We start from the raw sequence: 22,462 nt of genomic DNA, 5'->3' as shown, positions 1-22,462 counted from the left end.
ACCCAGCAGCGCGCACGCTGCGCCCAACCCCTGGCCAGTCGCGTCTGGGCTGCTGCCCAGCTGGCGCTATACCGCAGCGGCCCCAGAGTGGGGGCAGCAGGCCCCAGCCCCCCCGTCCCGCTTGGTCCTGCAGGGGAACTAACGGGGCTGGGCTGCCTATGCCTCCGCCCCGGGGCTGCCGCGGGATAGCACCAGCTGGGCAGCAGCCCAGATGCGACTGGCCAGGGACTGGGCGCAGCGTGCGCGCTGCTGGGTCCCTGCAGCAGGCCCAGGCTCGGGGGGTTCAGGGGACATCTGGTCACCCTACAAGCGGGGGGGAAAAAAAAAGCCGTAATCGCGAGCTGCGGCAGCTCTACCGCCACTTCATTCTACGGCGGCAATTCGGCAGCAGGTCCTTCGCTCCGAGAGGGAGTGACAGCCCCGCCGCCAAATGGCTGGATGTGCCGCCCCCCTCTTCATTAGGTTAGTCAGGCACGACTTCCCCTTGGTGAATCCATGCTGACTGTTCCTGATCACTTTCCTCTCCTCTAAGTGTTTCATAATTGATTCCTTGAGGAATTGCTCCATGATTTTTCCAGGGACTGAGGTGAGGCTGACTGGCCTGTAGTTCCCCGGATCCTCCTCTTTCCCTTTTTGAAAGATGGGCACTACATTAGCCTTTTTCCAGTCATCCGGGACCTCCCCCGATCGCCATGAGTTTTCAAAGATGATGGCCAATGGCTCTGCAATCACATCTGCCAACTCCTTTAGCACCCTCGGATGCAGCACATCCGGCCCCATGGATTTGTGCTCATCCAGTTTTTCTAAATAGTCCCGAACCACTTCTTTCTCCACGGAGGGCTGGTCACCTCCTCCCCATACTGTGCTGCCCAGTCCAGCAGTCTGGGAGCTGACCTTGTTCGTGAAGACAGAGGCAAAAGAAGCATTGAGTGCATTAGCTTTTTCCACATCCTCTGTTACTAGGTTGCCTCGATCATTCAGTAAGGGGCCCACACTTTCCTTGACTTTCTTCTTGTTGCTAACATACCTCAAGAAACCCTTCTTGTTACTCTTAACATCTCTTGCTAGCTGCAACTCCAAGTGCGATTTGGCCTTCCTGATTTCACTCTTGCATGCCTGAGCGATATTTTTATACTCCTCCCTGGTCATTTGTCCAATCTTCCACTTCTTGTAAGCTTCTTTCTTGCGTTTAAGGTCAGCAAGGATTTCACTTAAGCCAAGCTGGTCGCCTGCCCTATTTACTATTCTTTCTACACATGGGGATGGTTTATTCCTGCAACCACAATAAGGATTCTTTAAAATACAGCCAGCTCTCCTGGACCCCTTTGCCCTTCATGTTATTCTCCCAGGGGATCCTGCCCATCTGTCCCCTGAGGGAGTCAAAGTCTGCTTTTCTGAAATCCAGGGTCCGTATTCTGCTGCTCTCCTTTCTTCCTTGTGTCAGGATCCTGAACTCAACCATCTCATGGTCACTGCCTCCCAGGTTCCCATCCACTTTTGCTTCCCCTACTAATTCTTCCCTGTTTGTGAGCAGCAGGTCAAGAAAAGCTCTGCCCCTAGTTGGTTCCTCCAGCACTTGCACCAGGAAATTGTCCCCTACACTTTCCAAAAACTTCCTGGATTGACTGTGCACCGCTGTATTGTTCTCCCAGCAGATATCAGGGTGATTAAAGTCTCCCATGAGAACCAGGGCTTGTGATCTAGCAACTTGTTAGTTGCCAGAAGAAAGCCTCGTCCACCTCATCCCCCTGGTCTGGTGGTCTATAGCAGACTCCGACCACAACATCACCCTTGTTGCTCACACTTCTCAACTTTATCCAGAGACTCTCAGGTTTTTCTGCAGTTTCATACCGGAGCTCTGAGCAGTCATACTCCTCTCTTACATACAACGCAACTCCCCCACCTTTTCTGCCCTGCCTGTCCTTCCTGAACAGTTTATATCCATCCATGACAGTACTCCAGTCATGTGAGTTATCCCACCAAGTCTCTGTTATTCCAATCGCATCATAGTTCCCTGACTGTGCCAGGACTTCCAGTTCTCCCTGCTTGTTTCCCAGGCTTCTTGCATTTGTGTATAGGCACTTAAGATAACTCATCGATCGTCCCGCTTTCTCAGTATGAGACAGGAGTCCTCCCCTCTTACGCTCTCCTGCTGGTGCGTCCTCCCAGGATCCCATTTCCCCACTTACCTCAGGGCTTTGGTCTCCTTCCCCCGGTGAACCTAGTTTAAAGCCCTCCTCACTAGGTTAGCCAGACTGCTTGCGAAGATGCTTTTCCCTCTCTTCGTTAGGTGGAGCCCGTCTTTGCCTAGCACTCCTCCTTCTTGGAACACCATCCCATGGTCGAAGAATCCAAAGCCTTCTCTCTGACACTACCTGCATAGCCATTCGTTGACTTCCACGATTCAACCGTCTCTACCCAGGCCTTTTCTTTGCACAGGGAGGATGGACGAGAACACCACTTGCGCCTCAAACTCCTTTATCCTTCTTCCCAGAGCCACGTAGTCTGCAGTGATCCGCTCAAGGTCATTCTTGGCAGTATCATTGGTTCCCACGTGGAAAAGCAGGAAGGGGTAGCGATCCGAGGGCTTGATGAGTCTCGGCAGTCTCTCCGTCACATCGTGTATCCTAGCTCCTGGCAAACAGCAGACCTCTCGGTTTTCCCGGTCGGGGCGGCAGATAAATGACTCAGTTCCCCTGAGGAGGGAGTCCCCGACCATCACCACCCTCCTCCTCCTCTTGGGAGTGGTGGTTGTGGAACCCTCATCCCTAGGACAGTGCATCTTTTGCTTTCCAATCGGTGGAGTCTCCTTCTGCTCCCTTCCCTCAGATTGTCATCTAGTCCACTCTCCACATTAGACCTGTAGAGAGCATGGAAATGATTGCTCACCTGTATCTCCATTGCTGGTACATGGACGCTCCTCTTTCTCCTTCTGGAGGTCACATGCTGCCAAACTTCTTCACCATCCTTCTGTCCCTGCTGCGCCTGCTCTGAATCTTCAGAAAGTTGTGACCATAGAAGCATCTCCTGACGTCTGTCCAGGAAATCTTCATTTTCCCTTATGCAAAGCAGAGTCGATACTTGTTTCTCCAGATATTTGCATGTATTATATCAGAGAGGCTCTGTTATGGTCCAGGTTGAGAATCACTTACTGTAAAGGACAACTAGTCTAAGCGCTCTAAAATCCATATGTTGATTCAGATAGTCTTGCAATTTGCTGTGTCTCATGGGGGTGAAGGGTACAGTTGGTTGGCTCAATGTGGGGTCACTTGTGCAAGAGGTTCCTGACAAACCACCCCACATAAAAATAATATATACAAAATCACTTTGTTCTTATAACTTTGTGCACATACTATCACTGTAAGCTACACACTTGGGATTGATCTCAGCTAATGCACAGCCCCATTGCTCCTTTGAGGAAGTAATATACAAAAAGATATTGAGAGTAAAGTTGGGAACTCCAGGTAAGAACAAGTTAAACTGATGAAACTAAGAGAATGAATTGTAGACATGCTGCAAAGATTAGGGCTCTGAAGCCAAAAAGTTTGCAGACGGTCTGTCGTAACTGTGACTGGGGTGGCTCAAGCAGACATGCTGTGGTCATTGAACCTGAGCTACATTCATGTGCCTTCCCCTTGGCAGCTTTCAGAGAACATGCGTTCTGCATGGTCCTTACATTCTACAGGGGCAGCTTTTGGAAATTGTTTCCTACGACCAAAAGTATTGTCATGGAAATCAGCATTAATGAAATAAAGGGAAGATGACCGACTCTATTAAGTAGTTAGGGTATATGAAGAGCATGAGTCATAATTTCCTGAACAATGGAACTGAGTGTGATCAGATGAAAGCAAATGGCTGGATCATTTGGTCAAGGGGCTCCTGATACCCAACGTACCCTTTCAGGAGCTGCTCATAACACTTTCAGATTCATATAACTTTTCTGGAGCAGATCTAGGGAATGTGGGGAGTGTGTTACAGCATTGAGGGTGAAATGGGGTGGGGAAGACATGTTGGAGCAATTCAGAGTGTGGGGGCTGCAAGGGTGCAGAGTGGGACCTCTGCCTTTTTGCCAACCTTCATCCCTTAAGACTGTGCTCTGGCACAGCTGCTAAGGTGTCAGCACACCCCTTGATGACAGATCATCCCATTGCTGTTTTGAAAGCCTGGTTTGATGACTAGGGCTTTCATGAAGAGTTGGGTTTCCAAAATAAGTAGTTTTCTGTGATCCCTCTGCAAATATGAGTCAATCCCAAAGGGACCTTTGCTGGCTGGGAGCTCAAAAGCGCTGACAGAGTAGAGCCATAAAGGAGGAAAGTTGGGCATCTCCCCTTTCAGGAAAGGGAAGTGGGCTTACCCTTCCCCCAGTTGGTGCTACTTCTCGGATAAGAGGGGAGGCCAGAGCAGTGCAGGAGTGTGGAAAGGAAGGGGTCAGAACTGTGCAGTGGGGAAATGTAGGGAGCTTCATCTCTGCTTCCCAAACCCAACCACTTCTATGCCCCCATTTCTGTCTCCATGTCAAACGTGTTTCCAGAGTGCTAAGACTGGGATGTGGATGAACAGGTCTAGTGGATGTCACAGGCACCAGTGCTGAGCTGGGTGCGGAGCTGAAAGCAAGGGTGCTCAGTACATGGCACTGGCATACAAGCAAAGACTGGAGTGAGGTGATGAGAATGGGTATGACAGGAAGAGATGGGGTCCACCTGACCAAGAAGGAGAAGAGCATCTTCAGACACTGACTCTTCAACCTACTGAGAAGGGCTTTAAACTAGGTTCAAAGCGGCCAACAAAAGCCCACAGGTGGTTATAGGAAAGGGTGACCTTAGTTCTCTGTATGTGTATATATATCTCCATACTATATGTTCCATTCTATGCATCCGATTAAGTGGGCTGAAGCCCACGAAAGCTTATTCTCAAATAAATTTGTTAGTCTCTAAGGTGCCACAAGTACTCCTGTTCTTTTTGCGGAGACAGACTAATATGGCTGCTACTCTGAAACTTAACAGAGGGCTACATGTTAGGAGGGCAATTATAATAGGGTTGTGATGCTGCCTTGCAGGTTGCTAGCTCAGACCAAGGCATCACACTAATTCACTCGCACGCTAATAGAAATCAAAAAAGCATTGTAATGTGATCAGGCCACTTCACTTTTGTGTTGGCATAGTTCAAAGGAAATGTGATGGTATTGTCTTCATTTATCTGTAACCTGTTGGATGCTATTGCATTACAATTTGTTATATATGTATACCCTGTAATTAGATAACCCCAGTTCAAAAGTGTGTGATCGTGTTGGGATGAGAATTTACTTAATGTGTAAAACTGCATGGAAACTAATGAAAGATAGTTTCTGGCTATCACATTGTTCATGAAAAGTAATGAACGATTATTTGGATTACTGTAACTAAATGAATTATGCATATATCTGTAATCTAATTGCCCATGAAATGGGATTGATGCCTTAGAACTGTAAACGGAGAAGCATGCTAACTGCAAACATAGGTCATTGTGTTCAACGATGGGAAATCTAGAGACTCATGCTGTGGTGGGAACCTTTGCCAGACTGCTTTCCGGGGAAAACTGCTATAAGAATAAACCCTGGGAGTGATCCTGTATCTCTGGACTGATGGATTCTGATAGGATGAAACAATGAGCTATTGGACAGAACTCCAAAATTATATTGGGTGACCCTGAGAAACTTATGGAAAACTAGCAGATCATTACATCTCTGCTATCACTTTGGACCTACAAACTTGGATTCACCAGTTAATGTATTTTACCTGGTTTAATGTCTCAGTATCTCATTTCTTTTTCTTAGCATTGTCTTTGGGGTGAGATCCAGAGTCCACTGACCTGGGGATAAGTGACTCACCTCTTGGTTGGGAGTAACCTATGGTGAGATTATTTTTGGTTTTAATAACCTTTCATCACAAAGTTCAGTTTGTCTGGACAGTAAAGAGGAGCTGGAGAGCCTAAGAGGACTGTCTGTGACTCCCTGATAAGACTAATATAGTGACCCAGGCGTACATATTTGTTACTGGCTTGGTGAAATCGAATTATAGAAATACCACCAATTTAGCGTGTCTGCCCTGTTTTCTGACAGTTTGACCTGATTTTGGCACACTCTGTTGTAATAAGCCATGCCAGACAGTATGACAAGGGTCATAGAAGCAACAAGATGCAAAAATGGGGAAATCATAGATGTCCATACACAAATACAAGGATCATGGGGAATAAATAGGAAGAACTGGAAGTGTTAGTACACAAGCTAAATTGTGACTTAATTGACATCACTGAGACTTGATGAGTTAAATTTCATGGGTGGAATATTGGTATAAAGGGGTATAGCTTGCTCAGGAAGGACTGTCAGGGTCCTGGAACAGGTGTCAGGGCATGAGCTGCTCAAGGTCAGATTTCTGGGCTGAGGTCAGTACCAGAGGTTAGAACTTGTGTCAAGATTTCAGGTCCAGAGGGAGGGTCCGAGACCAAGTCGAAGTTGATGCCAGATGTTTGGGATCAGAATTGGTTGTGACAGTTCAGCATGGATCCACATTGTTGCCTAGACATTTCCTGGTATGCCCCATGAGCTTATGAGGTCAAGGGGCCAATCGGGAGCCCTACAAGGCAGCTGCTAATCAGGTCTCCAGGGAGGGACTTCCTGTAGTGTACATCTGCAGTGGTTTGTGCATTGCTGCTGTCAAGTAGTGGTGTGGAGGTGCCTGTTGCTTGGTAGCTCTGCTGACCTGGGTTTGAGTCCTGCTATTCCTTATGTGACTCTTTTCTCCAGGGGCACCCCACATACCTACCAGGCCAGGTTTAACTGGGGGGAATGCATGGAAGGCTATTGCACCTGACTTTGTATGGACCTGGATGACCATTCTCAGAAGTGCTCCTTGGGGCTGTAACCTTCCCAATCAATGAGGTAGCAGAGGGAACCATGTTTGGTTTTTTTTTTTTTTTTTTTTTTTTTTAGAATCCAAAAATCTCATGGACCTCATATTCATGATGACCTTGGGCCTGTACTGGAGGAGGTAGCAGTTGTTTTCAGTGAGCAAAGGAGTTATTGACATGCGGTTTCAGCAGTGATACATGGAACACTGAGTGAACCCTGCTGGATCCGGACAGTTGGAGCCTGATGATTACTAGGTTGATCACCTGGATAGTTTGCAACAAAACCAGTCCATGTGTTGTGCTGAGAGTCAGACCTTCTGTACAACTGCAAACATTGGGCCTTTCTGGTCAGTGTATCACTAGTACTTCCTCTGTGCATTTTCAAGCTGCATCTTAAGCTCCTCCTGGACTTTGTGGATGTGCCAGACCCAGCTGATGGCTGCAGGGTTTGTGGAGATGGCACGTACAGCCAGATGGAAATGGGGATGGAACCTGAAGTTCAAATAGAATGGACTCTGCCTGCTGGAAACATGGTCAGCATTATTGTAGCAAATTCTGCCTGGAGCACGAAAGCTAACCAGTCATTCTGGTGACAATTTGTAAAGCACCATAGTTACTGTTCTAAGAGCTGATTCACTGTCTTGGACTGGCTGATGATCTGGGGTAATAGGTGGAGCATGTGTAGGCACAGACCCGGAGCAACCACAAGGTTTTGCACAAGAATTGCAAAACAAACTGCAGACCTCAGTCAGATGAGTCCAGTTTGGGGAGTCCATGGAGACAATGTGCACCACCAGGAGTTGAGCCATCTCTTCTCTAGTGGGCAGGTATGCAACGGGGGCAAAGTGGGTCATTTTGGTTATGGTGAAGATGATGGTACACCTCTACCTCAATATAGCGCTGTTCTCGGGAGCCAAAAAATCTTACTGCGTTATATCGAACTTGCTTTGATCCTCCGGAGTTCGCAGCCCCACCCTCCCAGAGCACTGCTTTACCGCGTTATAACCGAATTTCTGTTATATCGGGTCACATTATATCGGGGTAGAGGTGTATAATTGTCAGATACAGGGAGTTCCACTATAAAATTGAAGGTGATGGCCTCCCAAGGTCTAGCAGGGGTCTTGCAGAGTGCCAAGGGATCTCATGTGCAGCCTCTTGGTATGACTGCATATCTTGCAAGAATCTACCTAAGAGTGCAGTTTCACACATCCAGGGGCACCAATCTGGAGAAGGGTCTTGAGGTGGCTGAAGCCTGCTAGCAGGAGTTGTGGCTGAGTCTCAGTACCTCCAGCTGGGAGCGTCCTACAGAACATACAGGTGACTGGAGGCTGAGATGAAGCCATCCCATATCTGATGTTACCTCTTGCTTCCTATCTCGAATTCCTGGGAGGATGCTCCTCCCCCTTCACTGATCAGATTAAAGATGTCAGGGTTTGGGAAATGGTGCTGTCAAGAAAATTGCGAGGCATAAGCATGCATGGTGGTTCTGTACAAGAGTCACCCTGAGTGACCCTTGGCAGCCTTGTTCTGTGTTCTGGGGTGGTAAGTGATGGTGAAGTTAAAACACGTGCAGGATAGGGCCCAGAGTTGTTTGTGGTTTAGTATGTCAGCCTTGTGAAGATATCATAAATGTTTATGATCCATGTACACCCTTTATTGGGTATTGGGGCCGTTTCAGGTGGTGGCGTCACTTCAAAGGCAGGCATTTGTGAGACCAGCTGGTATTATGAAGTATTCATAATGGCCATGCCTGGTTTGAAAAGCCATCTTCCATTCCTGCTACTATCCTGACCAGTTGTAGGCTCCTTGCAAGTCAAGCTTAGTGAATACCTGGGCTGTTTGCACATAGTCAAACAATTCCAGGTTGAGCAAGAGGGGTTCTGGTTTCTGACAGTTACTTGATTGAGAGTCTCATAATCCCTGCATAGGTGTAGGATCCCCCTATTTTGGGCAAAAAGAACAGGGGCTAAACCCATTGCCCAGGTTCTTCTGAAGACAGGAATGTAGAACAGCTAGTTCTGGTTCCAACATTGCGTAGATGCAGTCAGAGTATCTTGGCTTCAGGTTGTAGCTCAGTCAGACAGTCATTGTTCCAATGCTGTAGTAGAACATCCATGTTTTTTCCATAGACATCTGTGTATTCACAGTACTTAGTGGGAAAAGCAGGAGTTGATTTGGGTGCAAATCACTCTGCAAAGTAGCTGCAAAAATAGCCTTTTTGGATTCCATGTTTACTGGCTGAGGCCCAGGTCCACAAAGGGACTTAGGGATTGTGGTGCTCAGCATTGTGGTGCCTAACTTCTAGGCAACCAGAAATCACTGGAACAACAGTGTCATCCACAAAGCCTCAGTTAGGCACCGAGGCTCTATCAGTGAGAGACCTCAATATTGATGCACAATTGTATTAATAACATTATTATAATTTTAATATCAGCTCATTAAACATGACTTTGCCTTTATTGAAGCTCACAATATATTTATCATGACTGTCATTTATAAATATGTGTGTGTGTGTGCGCGCGCTTGGAGGAAACTGTTGTTTTTTCAAATGCTGAAGATAGCATAAATGTCTTTAAAAATTTATATTTTTATCTAAATGCAAGTCTTCATATAGTAACTGTCTGATATCATTGTTATGTGAATAGTAAGATGTTTTATGTACAATGTTTCATTAGAAACGTAGATAGCTGGATTTGTGATGAGTGGGAGAACCGCATGGTGACTTGCCTGCCTGGTGCGAAGGCTGCGGCTCTCTCGAGGCATCTAGACAGACTTATGTGTAGTGCTGGGGAGGAGCCAGTGGTCATGGTACATGTAGGTACCAATGACATAGGGAAGGGTAGGAGAGATGTCTTGGAGGTCAAATTTAGGCTGCTAGGGAAGAGACTGAAATCCAGGACCTCTATGGTGGCATTCTCAGAAATGCTCCCAGTTCCATGCACAGGGCCAGGTAGGCAGGCAGAACTTCTGCTGCAGAGGAGCATGTGGATCGGACAGAGACTTCTCTTAGGGGATAGTCTAATGATAGAGAATCTCCAGGTTATAGTCAGGAGCAGAGGATGGAGGAGGATAATGTAAGGGCCAGATCAGATGATAGATTCTTTTTTATGTGAATGTTTAACACATCAGAAAAGGGCAGACAAATAAACAGTGACAAGTTTTTCAAGTGCTTGTACACAAATGCTAGAAGTCTAAATAATATGGGTGAACTAGAGTGCCTTGTGATAAAGTAGGATATTGGTATAATAGGCATCACAGAAACCTGGTGGACTGAGAGCAATCAATGGGACACAATTGTTCCAGGGAACAAAATATATTGGAAGGACAGAACAGGTCATGCGGGGCGGGGGGGGTGGGGGAGTGGCACTATATGTGAAAGAAAATGTAGAATCAAATGAAGGAAAAATCTTAAGTGAATCCACATGTTCCATAGAATCTCTATGGATAGAAATTTCATGCTCTAATAAGAATATAACATTAGGGATCTATTATCGACCACCTGACCAGGACAGTGATAGTGATGATGAAATGCTAAGGGAAATTAGAGAGGCTATCAAAATTAAGAATCCAATAATAGTGGGGGATTTCAATTATCCCCATATTGACTGGGAACATTTCACTTCAGGACAAAATGCAGAGATAAAATTTCTCGATACTTTAAATGACTGCTTCATGGAGCAACTGGTACAGGAACCCACAAGGGGAGAGGCAACTCTAGATTTAGTCCTGAGTGGAGCGCAGGAGCTGGTCCAAGAGGTAATTATAACAGGACCGCTTGGAAATAGTGACCATAATACAATAGCATTCAACATTCCTGTGGTGGGAAGAACATTTCAACAACCCAACACTGTGGAATTTAATTTCAAAAGGGGGAACTATGCAAAAATGAGGGGGTTAGTTAAACAGAACTTAAAAAGTAAGGTGACTAAAGTGAAATCCCTGCAAGCTGCATGGGCGCTTTTTAAAGACACCATAATAGAGGCCCAACTTCAATGTATACCCCAAATTAAGAAACACAGTAAAAGAACTAAAAAAGAGCCACCGTGGCTTAACAACCATGTAAAAGAAGCAGTGAGAGATAAAAAGACTTCCTTTAAAAAGTAGAAATCAAATCCTAGTGAGGCAAATAGAAAGGAGCATAAATGCTGATTAAGTGCAAGAATGTAATAAGAAAAGCCAAAGAGGAGTTTGAAGAACGGCTAGCCAAAAACTCCAAAGGTAATAACAAAATGTTTTTTAAGTACATCAGAAGCAGGAAGCCTGCTAAACAACCAGTGGGACCCCTTAATGATCGAGATACAAAAGGAGCGCTTAAAGACGATAAAGTCATTGCGGAGAAACTAAATGGATTCTTTGCTTCAGTCTTCACGGCTGAGGATGTTAGGGAGATTCCCAAACCTGAGCCGGCTTTTGTAGGTGACAAATCTGAGGAATTGTCACAGATTGAAGTGTCACTAGAGGAGGTTTTGGAATTAATTGATAAACTTAACATTAACAAGTCACTGGGACCAGATGGCATTCACCTAAGAGTTCTGAAAGAACTCAAATGTGAAGTTGCTGAACTATTAATTAAGGTTTGTAACCTGTCCTTTAAATCGGCTTCTGTACCCAATGACTGGAAGTTAGCTAATGTAACACCAATATTTAAAAAGGGCTCTAGAGGTGATCCCGGCAATTACAGACCAGTAAGTCTAACATCGTTACCGAGCAAATTAGTCGAAACAATAGTTAAGAATAAAATTGTCAGACACATAGAAAAACAAACTGTTGAGCAATAGTCAACATGGTTTCTGTAAAGGGAAATCGTGTCTTACTAATCTATTAGAGTTCTTTGAAGGGGTCAACAAACGTGGACAAGGGGGATCCAGTGGACATAGTGTATTTAGATTTCCAGAAAGCCTTTGACAAGGTCCCTCATCAAAGGCTCTTACGTAAATTAAGCTGTCATGGGATAAAAGGGAAGGTCCTTTCATGGACTGAGAACTGGTTAAAAGACTGGGAACAAAGGGTAGGTATTAATGGTAAATTCTCAGAATGGAGAGGGGTAACTAGTGGTGTTCCACTAGGGTCAGTCCTCGGACCAATCCTATTCAACTTATTTATAAATGATCTGGAGAAAGGGGTAAAAAGTGAGGTGGCAAAGTTTGCAGATGATACTAAACTGCTCAAGATAGTTAAGACCAAAGCAGACTGTGACGAACTTCAAAAAGATCTCACAAAACTAAGTGATTGGGCAACAAAATGGCAAATGAAATTTAATGTGGATAAATGTAAAGTAATGCACATTGGAAAAAATAACCCCAACTATACATACAATATGATGGGGGCTAATTTAGCTACAACAAGTCAGGAAAAAGATCATGGAGTCATCGTGGATAGTTCTCTGAAGATGTCCACGCAGTGTGCAGAGGCGGTCAAAAAAGCAAACAGGATGTTAGGGATCATTAAAAAGGGGATAGAGAATAAGACTGAGAATATATTATTGCCCTTATATAAATCAATGGTACGCCCTCATCTCAAATACTACGTACAGATGTGGTCTCATCTCAAAAAAGATATACTGGCACTAGAAAAGGTTCAGAAAAGGGCAACTAAAATTATTAGGGGTTTGGAACGGGTCCCATATGAGGAGAGATTAAAGAGGCTAGGACAGCTTGGAAAAGAGGAGACTAAGGGGGGATGTGATGGAGGTATATAAAATCATGAGTGATGTGGAGAAAGTGGATAAGGAAAAGTTATTTACTTATTCCCATAATACAAGAACTAGGGGTCACCAAATGAAATTAATAGGCAGCAGGTTTAAAACAAATACAAGGAAGTTCTTCTTCACACAGCGCACAGCCAACTTGTGGAACTCCTTACCTGAGGAGGTTGTGAAGGCTAGGACTATAACAGCGTTTAAAAGAGAACTGGATAAATTCATGGTGGTTAAGTCCATTAATGGCTATTAGCCAGGATGGGTAAGGAATGGAGTCCCTAGCCTCTGTTTGTCAGAGGATGGAGATGGATGGCAGGAGAGAGATCACTTGATTATTGCCTTTTAGGACCACTCCCTCTGGGGCACCTGGCATTGGCCACTGTCGGTAGACAGGATACTGGGCTAGATGGACCTTTGGTCTGACCCAGTACGGCCGTTCTTATGTTCTAAATATTACAAGGTCATTTGATGCTAAACTAATTACTAGTGTAAGTAGCCATTTAATTATAGAAAATGTATATTAATAGGAAATTGATTAATTACTGGCAGTGTTCATGCTAGCCCTAAACCAACTCCAAAAGGCAAGAATCATCTCTCCAAAAATTAAGATTAATTATTTAAGCTAAAGGCTTTGTAAGATTATTTAGTTTTAAAAGACTGTTCTGAGAATTAAGAACTTTTCTCTAAAGAACAGGACTGTTTGGACTCTTTGAAAACAGAATTTCATTTCCTATCAAACTCTAATAAATTGAAAGAATATCTTGGAGAATGGATGAACAAAAGAACTTTCAAAGTTATTTTTAGCTCTTTATCTCATACTTTCCTGCCCCCCAAGAAAAAACAAAGGCAATTAAAGAAATGTTGCATATTCATTAAACAAACTTCTTATTCAGAAATCACCTAAGCCAACCCTGAAGGCACAAAGCCAATGAAACCAAGGGTGACAGAAACCAATTCTGAATCTAAACAAGCCGGAAGGAGGTGTGTTTTTTTAATTTCATGACACTAGGAAGGAGAGGGCATAAAAACTCTGAAGTGATCACTGCTTCCCTCCCACCCTCTACCTTGCTTAAACACTGCACTCTAGAAGCAAGCTGCCTCAAACAGCTAAGAAAACAGAAGTCTCCAGAAGAAACCACCCCAAGTAAAACCTCCCCTAAGCTTCAACATGGATTGGTGAGAGAAAATTAACTAACACTGCCAGGGAATTAGGTTTAAAACTCCTGTAATGATTTTATTGGAATATTGAAATGCTGTTGTAACTTAATTCACTAAATGTTTCTGCTGTTAATCACCAAGTGGTCAGACCATGTATTCCTGGAGAGGAGACAGAGCTAAACTCCGGGAAACAGAAAGATAGTAGGATTTTACTTGGATTTAGGATTATTAATATTCATAATTAGCCTGTTTTTTAAAACAGTTCTGGAAATGGCTTTTCCTAAGAAACTGGTTTAAATATTTTCTTTGATTCCATTGGATTTAGTTAAGATAGCCAGGCAAAGTGGGCAATCAACTGTTTAGATTATTATTAATAATAAACAGACTTTACTTGCCCTTAAATAAATTGTTTTGCCCATACTTAAAGGAGTTTCAATTGTCTGATAAGATTCTAAAACTGAATTCACAATAATTTGGGAAACAATATACTTTAGTCTTGATTTACCAAGAGAAAAATGCTCCCCACCGCAAGGCAGTTCACTCTCTCAGGGGTATAATCCCCCGTTAAAAGCTGTCTCCATAGAGACACGTACAGAAGAGATTGTAATGTAAGTAACCAGTTTATCGTTTGTGTTCAGTCATTTGCATTTGTTTAATGTTTTCTTTCTTTAATAATAAAATAGCCGTGGTTAGTAATTGTGATTTGTTGCTTGGTTTTGATCATGGTGTCCTCTGAGGTATGTAGAAAATCCCAGTGACTAAATAAAATTATTTGGCATCCCTCAATTTTAAACTAGCCCTTTCAACCCCATTGCTCCCTATACAATACATGGGGAGAGATAGGTGCCCAAAAGTGCAATCCACAAAAGCCAGCATGCTAGGCAGGGAGTCGCCTAAGCTAGGCAAAGGGAGATGCCAACAAGCCCTGCCTCTGACAGAGTTGGGTACCTAAATCTAGGCTGAGAGGATGAGCCTAATCCTGCTTAATGATGCACCACTGGGAATCTGCCATCTGCAGTTAAGGCAGCTTAGGCATCTAAGCTCTTTCTTGTAAGAGTGAGTTAGGCACCTTGCCCCATTCCATGCAAAGTGGCCAGTAGTGGTGCCCTCCTTAACTTTTAGCCCAGTGGTTAGATCACTCACCAGGGATGTAGGAGAGCCAGGTTCAATTGAGAGAGGATTTGAACATGGATCTCCCACCTCTACAAGGGAGTGCTCTAACTATTGAGCTATGATGTGGGCTCTGTCAGTGTTTTCTGTTGAAGCTGTTCTACTTTGTATAACTAACTAGAGAGCCATTGAAGCACAGGGACTGCACCCTGTGTCTCCCGCATCCCAGGTGGGAGCCTTAACTATCAGGCCATAGAGTGATTCTTTTCTCTGGCTATTGAAGTATTCATCCAAAGTGGAACAACTTCAACAGGAGTGACAGAGGGAACCTCACATGAGAATATCACATATCCCAAAGGTTATGGCACTCTCCTGAGAGGTGGCAAGACTCCTTTCTCCCCATCAGACAGAGGGGAGAATTAAACCTGGCTTTCCCATATGCCAGGTGAGTGCTCGAACCATAAGGCTAAAAGTTTATAAGGTGGGCACCATCACCACCATCTCTTCCACAGGCAGATTTTGAATGGAGTCTGAGGCAGTAGGCAGCCTCTGAGCATGCCTACTAGATCAGGCCCGGCAGGTGAGAGAGGTGCTTCTCTGCCTATCTTCCCCCAGTTTGTGGATTGTGCTGGGTCTAAGGCAGAAGATAGGCATCTGGGTGCCTAGAGAGAGGCAGCAGTGCGCATGACTAGAGTCAGAAACATGGGCACTTAAGGAACTTATACCTGAAAATTTAGCTGCTGAGTGAGTTTAGATGCCTACAAGATGAGACAGCAGCTGAACAGAAGTTCTGTAAACCACAGTGAAGCCTAAAACTGGGACGTAGGCGCCTAAGTACCTTTGTGGATCTGGGCCTGAATGATTTCCATATCAAATGTGCTCAGCTTACAGGGACACAAACCAGCTAGCCCTGCAAACACAAGCAATGGAAAACTTTTCGGAAGTGCCTACATGTCTCTTAAGCACTTTTGAAAATGTTGCTGTTTGCAGGGGTCAAGCCAGTCTTGTTCTTACAAGTTTCTCTACCCACCCTGGCAGTGTGACTGAATCCTGAACTGGAGAGACAGAGGGGCTCACATCTAAGAATGAAATGGTAGTTTATCTCCTTAGATATGTAGCCTTCAATCTCTCCACTGAAACTGCTATGAAGAATGATAATTAGTGTTGATTTTGACGATCATTCAGACATGTGGATTGCTGTCTCTTGATATTTGGACCAAGACCATCCATTTGTCACACTTCGACAAACAACGAAAGATGTAGCTTTTTACTAACATAATGGAAAAGGAAAATAGTTGGTGACAGAGATAATAGTTAGTCTCTTTTAGGGCCCAATCCTCAACCATGGAACCAATTCTCACTTGTATTAATCCTTGATTTCAATGGACCTATTCAGGTGATTTAAGACTATGCATGTGAGTGAGGGCTGAAGGATCCAGTCTTAAGGATCTTGTTAAGTGATCAGTTTAACTTGGCACTCATCATGTGTATCACTGTGTCGTGATCACTGGGTCCATAATCACTGACAAAGCCTATTTAGGAGGGGTTGTCTTCCCTGATCAAGGAAAATAGCCAAACACGTCCTTTTAAAAAACAAAATGTTATACTTTAGAGATTACCACCCAATCTCATTGCTCAGATGTTTAACTCTTCTCATTTTCATGGAGAGAAAAAATCCAAAAAGCAAGAAAGGATTTTTAATATGGGATTGCAAAGCAGTTTTTATTTCTCACAAGCTCTTGTTTCTACATAATAATCTCCATGACAAACTCTGCCTTATGCTGCTCCTATTGATGTACATGGAAGAACTGCCATTAATTTCAATGGGAGAAGCAGCTACTCTATATTTGCTACTGGTTTGGGGGGGCAGGAGAGGGGGAAAATCACATTTTCTCATACGTTTTAAATCAAATTTCTATGCCCCACTCTCCTGCAGCCTCTGTCTGGAGGCACAGAGACCTCGCAGTAGCTTAATTTATTATATCACTGTCATTGTCATGGCAACAAATTACAATGTCAGAGTACCAAGGACTGTATTGTTACAGCTCACCAGCAGAGGAAAAATGTTACTAAAATTTCATTGAAGGCATATGACAAAATATGAGGAATGGCAGAAAGAAAAACGCATAAGTCTGTCTCTGGGCATATGGTGCCTGGCCCTCCCTCATCTGTTCAAGTAACCTTTGGCTTTTGGGAAGCCTTGCTAAAAGTAATTGTAATATATCTAAGACTTTCTCTTTGGGAAATATCCCAGCATGCTGCCCCTAAGGAGCTGGTTCTGGGAAAGGCCAGAAAACTTTTTTTACATGGGTGTCAGCTTGTAGCTAGTGTTTTCACATCCTTGTTTTCCAAATCCATCATGGATCCTGTAGGGAATCTAGCTTCAACCTTAAGTACTATATGGAACAGTTAGGGTCCATAGAGAAGGAAACTAACACAGAATTAATATTTCTTATGACAGCAGTATGCCAACTACCAGTGCTGTGTGGATTGCTTTTAGGAGATGTCTTAAGAAACTGAAGAAAATTCCTATCACATGTATATAAACTGTGTGTGTCTGTACAATTATGTATAACTTTGGGGAAATAGTCCCATGTTTTAACACTGCAACAACACCTGTAATCTCTGAAGCAGCCTCCAAAGAACAGTTTGCATCACACTGAGTGCAGGGGTTGGTGTGTAAATTCCAAGGCAAGGATTGTCTACATGGAGAGTTATTCCAGAATAGCTGTTCCTAATTAACTATTCCTGATTATCTCCCTGTGTGGACATTCTTATTCTGGGATAAAAGTGCCTTATTCTGAATGAATTTAATCCATTTTGGAAGTAGATTAAGCTAATTCAGGACAATGTACTCTTATTTTGGAATAAGAACATGTACACAGGGAGCTAATCAAGGGTGACTATTCTGCTTTAATGTCACACCCTACTTAATTCCAAATTAATTCCCTGTGTAGACAAATCCTTAGTTTTTGAAGGAGTGTTATACTTTTGATAACAGCTTTTCTTTTCCTTCTGTGCTGAATAGACTGGCAGGTGAAATTGTGAAGGGTCGATGGCCCAGAAGAGGATCTGTAAAATGAGGTAATTAGAATTTAAGTGTGTTTTTTCCTGTGGAGAGGACTTTCTCTAAGATTTTTTTCAGAGTTACAGCCGTGTTAGTCTGTATCCGCAAAAAGAAGAACAGGAGTACTTGTGGCACCTTAGAGACTAACAAATTTATTAGAGCATAAGCTTTTATTAGATGCATCCGAAGAAGTGGGCTGTAGTCCACGAAAGCTTATGCTCTAATAAATTTGTTAGTCTCTAAGGTGCCACAAGTACTCCTGTTCTTCTTTCTAAGATTTTTGTAAGTCTCCCTTTCTCCTGATTGTTTGAATGAGTCAACATTTGCATAGCTGGTTCTGGGGATGAAGTTGTCAGAGTAAACATTCTCCAGCTGTGAGGATAGATATTCTGCAACTATTTCAATTGACAACTGTAGACTTACATTTATTAACTGAACAGATGCTTCCTCCACCCTGCATGGAAAAAAATAATCCTTCTTTATTTCAAGATTAAATTCCCCTCCTCCACATCAGATCTAAAGAAAATTCTGAGCTTTATAGTTGGAAAGAGAGCCATGGCAGGTTAGCTGAAGGTCCTTGCAAAACCACAGCTCACTTTAGCTAGAGATTGTAAATAATGGGAGTGATTCCCAGTGGCTAATCTTTAATTTAGTTAGAGATGGTTTCCAACTCCAGTTGGTTATAAAATAGTTCCGTATTCTTTGTCAGTCTTACCTGTGCTATTTTTCTGAATGATGGATAGAGGAAACAGTTTCAGTGCTGAGTCTTTAATGCAGGAGTTGGAAGGAGTAGTACAAAGAAGTGCGCTCCAAATGAAAAGTGTACATTGATTGTGTTGTTTCATACTGCAACGACAACGCCCACATTCTTGTTGCCTTCCCAGAAATCAAACGAGGGAATAGGATTTATTATAATTGTTTGCTAAGCACAGACAATGTGCTTTGCTTTGTACATGGCACAAAATTAACACTGTCCCTGACCTGGAGTCCCTACCCTTATGGCTAATGGAAATAGAGAAGGCAGTGCATATTTTTGGAAGGGCTAAAAATGTGAAGGAAATTAGTTTGCAGATGTAAGCAGAGTCAGGATGAGCTCTACCCTGACATCTGGTGGTGAATTATGGCGAGTGTGGAAAAGAACTCCAGGGGCTGATCTTGTTTGCATAGGCACACCCACTCGCCTGGCATGAAACAACAGCAACTCAAAGTGGTTACTTTGGCTGGTGTGGGATCCCCAGTTTCTCTGTTATTGGGGCAGGAAGAATAAAGTTTTGTTACCCTGATTCTGTGAATCAAGGCCAGTGGAACTGTGTATGACAGAAGGACTGAGTGAGTCATTCACCATTACCTAAGTAGCAGGTGCTTGTCAAGGGGCATGGGTTACAAAACCCAGTGAATTGAGAGAGGATGGGGACAGGTATTTGTACCTGATGGTATGGGCCCTCTCTGAGGGGTTGAAACACCAATTGCACTACCTCCTCTCTCCACTGTTGAATATCAGAGCTAACTTTTGATTCCATTAGAAGTCTAGTTACAGACTGCTGAACTGAATTCACTTTGGGCCAGTGGTGCCCTAGCACTGGGGCTCCCCTACTATGAGCTGAAATCACAAAAGAGCTGAAATCACTGAGGCGGTGTTAACTAGTGGGGGAGCCTGAAGCTATAATGCTAAGCGGCTGGCAGAGCAGCTAGCAGAGTGGAGCCTTGTGGGACGGTTGGAGTGGCGCTGAGCGACTCACAGGTCGGTGAGTGGAGCGGCTGGAGGAGCAGCTAACAGAACAGAGCCTTGTGGGAGCAGCCCAAGGGACGGCTGGAGCGGAGCAGAGCGGCTCACAGGTCGGTGAGCGGAGCGGAGCGGCGCGGCGCGGCACGGCTCACAGGTCGGGGAGCGGAGCGGCGCGGAGCGGCACGGCTCACAGGTCAGTGAGCGGAGCGGGGCGGAGCGGCGTGGCTCACAGGTCGGTGAGCGGAGCAGGGCGGAGCAGCACGGCTCACAGGTCGGTGAGCGGAGCGGAGCAGCTGCCAGAGCAGTTCGTGGGACGGCAGGAGTGGGACTGCGGGTGGAGTGGAGCAGTTCGTGGTGAAGGCTGGGTGGAACCCCGCGGAGAAGCAGCTGGTTGGCCTCGGATCACGTAAGGTGCCCCTTAACACCCTGCTCACACCCCCCCCTTTTTGAACTCTGGGGCTGCACTGATCAGGGACAGAGACTTTGGGGGGTTGTCGGACTTTTGGGACTTTGGTGATTCTTGGGTCGCTGGTTTCAAGAACCAACGGGAGAGGACACGGCCCAATTTGCTGGGGTGGGTCTTCGCTCATGGTTTGGTCTATGAACTCTAGTTGTGGTGTTTTTCCAATTTAATGCTGATGTCGTTTACCTCATGTTATTAAACATTTTCTGTTACACTCAGACTCTGTGCTTGCGAGAGGGGAAGTATTGCCTCTTAGAGGCGCCCAGGGGATGGTATATAATTGTCCCAGGTCACTGGGTGGGGGCTCGAGCCGGTTTTGCACTGTGTTATTGAAACGGAACCCCTAGATACAGAACCCGGCCCTTGTTGCTGCCAACTTAGATGGGCAGAAGGGTTACACATACATAGGAAAAACTCCAAGCTAACTGGATTGTCCAGAAATACACATTTTAATTAAAAGTAAATTGTTACAGGGGGAAAAAAATCTTCCTATATCTACCACTCCAAGATAGAAAAGAATCATCCTCTACATGGGATGGAGCTGAAGAGCTGACAAAACACCACTCTTCATTCTTAAGAGAAGGGTCATGAAGAACAGCTTGACTCTACAGAGAGAAACAACAATGCTTTTAAGATTTTTCCTAGAAGTCTAATTCGGTGCTTGCAATATGTGCACTACAGGATTTCAGCAAGCAAGGGGCATTATATCCAGTTATAATTTAGTACTGTGATTGACAGTTTCTTTTCTTTTAATGTTTTCCCCCCTTGTAAAGAGATGTGTTTTGGAGGCTATTAAATGGTTATCTGGTTACTTCTTGAGAAGGATTTTGTGTTCCGGTTGCGAGGGTGGGGTGGGATTATCACATTTCCTCATTTCTGAGGAAGATGACATGATGTGTCTAACAGGACACCCTCCTCATTGGTCTTGGATCTACTTCCACAAAGAGGATGGAATTTGGTGGATTTATACATCTGTGAAATCAGTGTGAGAGAAGAGTTGGGCTGAGGGCAAATATTTGTTGAAGCAGACTGGCAACATGACTATAGTATAAAAGGTGGCCATGCAGCTGGTGATCTCAATCAGGAAATAATTATATTCTATATCTAAATTTCCACTGCAGTTTCAATGGCATGTAATATTTTTCTTAATATCCTGCTCTAAACTATTTTGTAACATTATCGTGAGCTGTGAAACAACTGCCAGATCCTGCCCCGGAGGTGATTGTGTTTTAGTGGTGGAAAAGTGATTCTTGCCCATCTAAAGCATCCACAGTGCTATGTAAAGGTCCAAAGGTCAGGTCCTCAGCTGGTGTAAATCAGCATTCTTCCATTAAAATCTATGGAACTGTGCCAGAATACATCATCTGAGGATCTGACTTTTATTATTACGAATGGTTAGTCTCTCTCTCACACACCACACACACAAATTGTTCCCAGAAGTGAGTCTATAATAGCTATGGGTCTTTCAGTCTCTCCCTTCTTCTACAAAGCCCAAATATACATGTGACAGTCTATACTATTATGGTCATCCCTTTTACAAGTCTATGATACATATTTTGTACAAAATATGCCTTATTGAAGTATCATTTGAAAAATCAGAATCTGCTGAATATCATTATCCTGTTAAAATGTGTAGCAACACTGTATGTGAAGTTATAAGATTCTACTGTATGATTATTACTGAAATATGTTGTAATTCTGCATAATACCCACAAACCAGTTTTTCAGAGACAAAGACATACTAGCATCCCAGACAGGTGTTAACAGGCCATTACCTATTTAAGTGGCCATCCTCCAGCAGGGGGAAGGTGTAAACAAGAAATTTACATTTAATCACAGGGGCAGTTCAAACCTCACATTCACAATGGACTGTGTGTCACCATGACTCAGCAAGGATGTTTCTAGCACAAGGAATTGAATTATAAAGAGGGAGGAAAACATTTGATTTCCCTTCTCTCTGCTCATGACATCAAGGACTCTGAAAGAACTTGAACTAAGGGGAGTGGTGCCAGGCTGAAAGGAGAGCCAGCCTATGAAATTTACAGCAGCATATGGTGAGACAAAACCTTTGCTTTTAAGTTTACTTAGCTTGTTACATTAGGTATTAGCATGTGTATTACTTTTTTTTATTTTCTTTTGTAACCAATCCTGACTTTCATGCATCACTTGTAATCACTTAAAATCTATCTGTAGTTAATACACTTATCTTATTGTTTTATCTATCTTAACCAGTGTATTTGGATTAAAGTGTGTGAGGAAACCCCATTTGGGATAACAAATCTAGTGATTATCATTTTCCTCTAAATGGACTTTTTATGAGCTTGCATTGTACTGTCCAGCACACTACTGAACAAG

General features: G+C 43.9%; 1 long non-coding RNA gene across 1 annotated transcript; it reads left to right on the top strand.

Annotated features, from left to right (window-relative positions):
- The first annotated feature begins 13,611 nt into the window (after positions 1-13,611).
- LOC117875610 lies at positions 13,612-21,709 on the top strand. Its single transcript, XR_004645304.1, has 3 exons — positions 13,612-13,759; positions 17,880-17,935; positions 20,581-21,709. It is a non-coding gene; the product is annotated as an uncharacterized LOC117875610 (long non-coding RNA).
- The last annotated feature ends 753 nt before the right edge of the window (positions 21,710-22,462 follow it).

Source organism: Trachemys scripta, chromosome 3 (assembly GCF_013100865.1).
Source record: "Trachemys scripta elegans isolate TJP31775 chromosome 3, CAS_Tse_1.0, whole genome shotgun sequence".
NCBI lineage: Eukaryota > Metazoa > Chordata > Testudines > Emydidae > Trachemys > Trachemys scripta.
The sequence above is the reverse complement of the archived record's forward strand: the minus strand, read 5'-3'. Positions and strand labels throughout refer to the sequence as shown.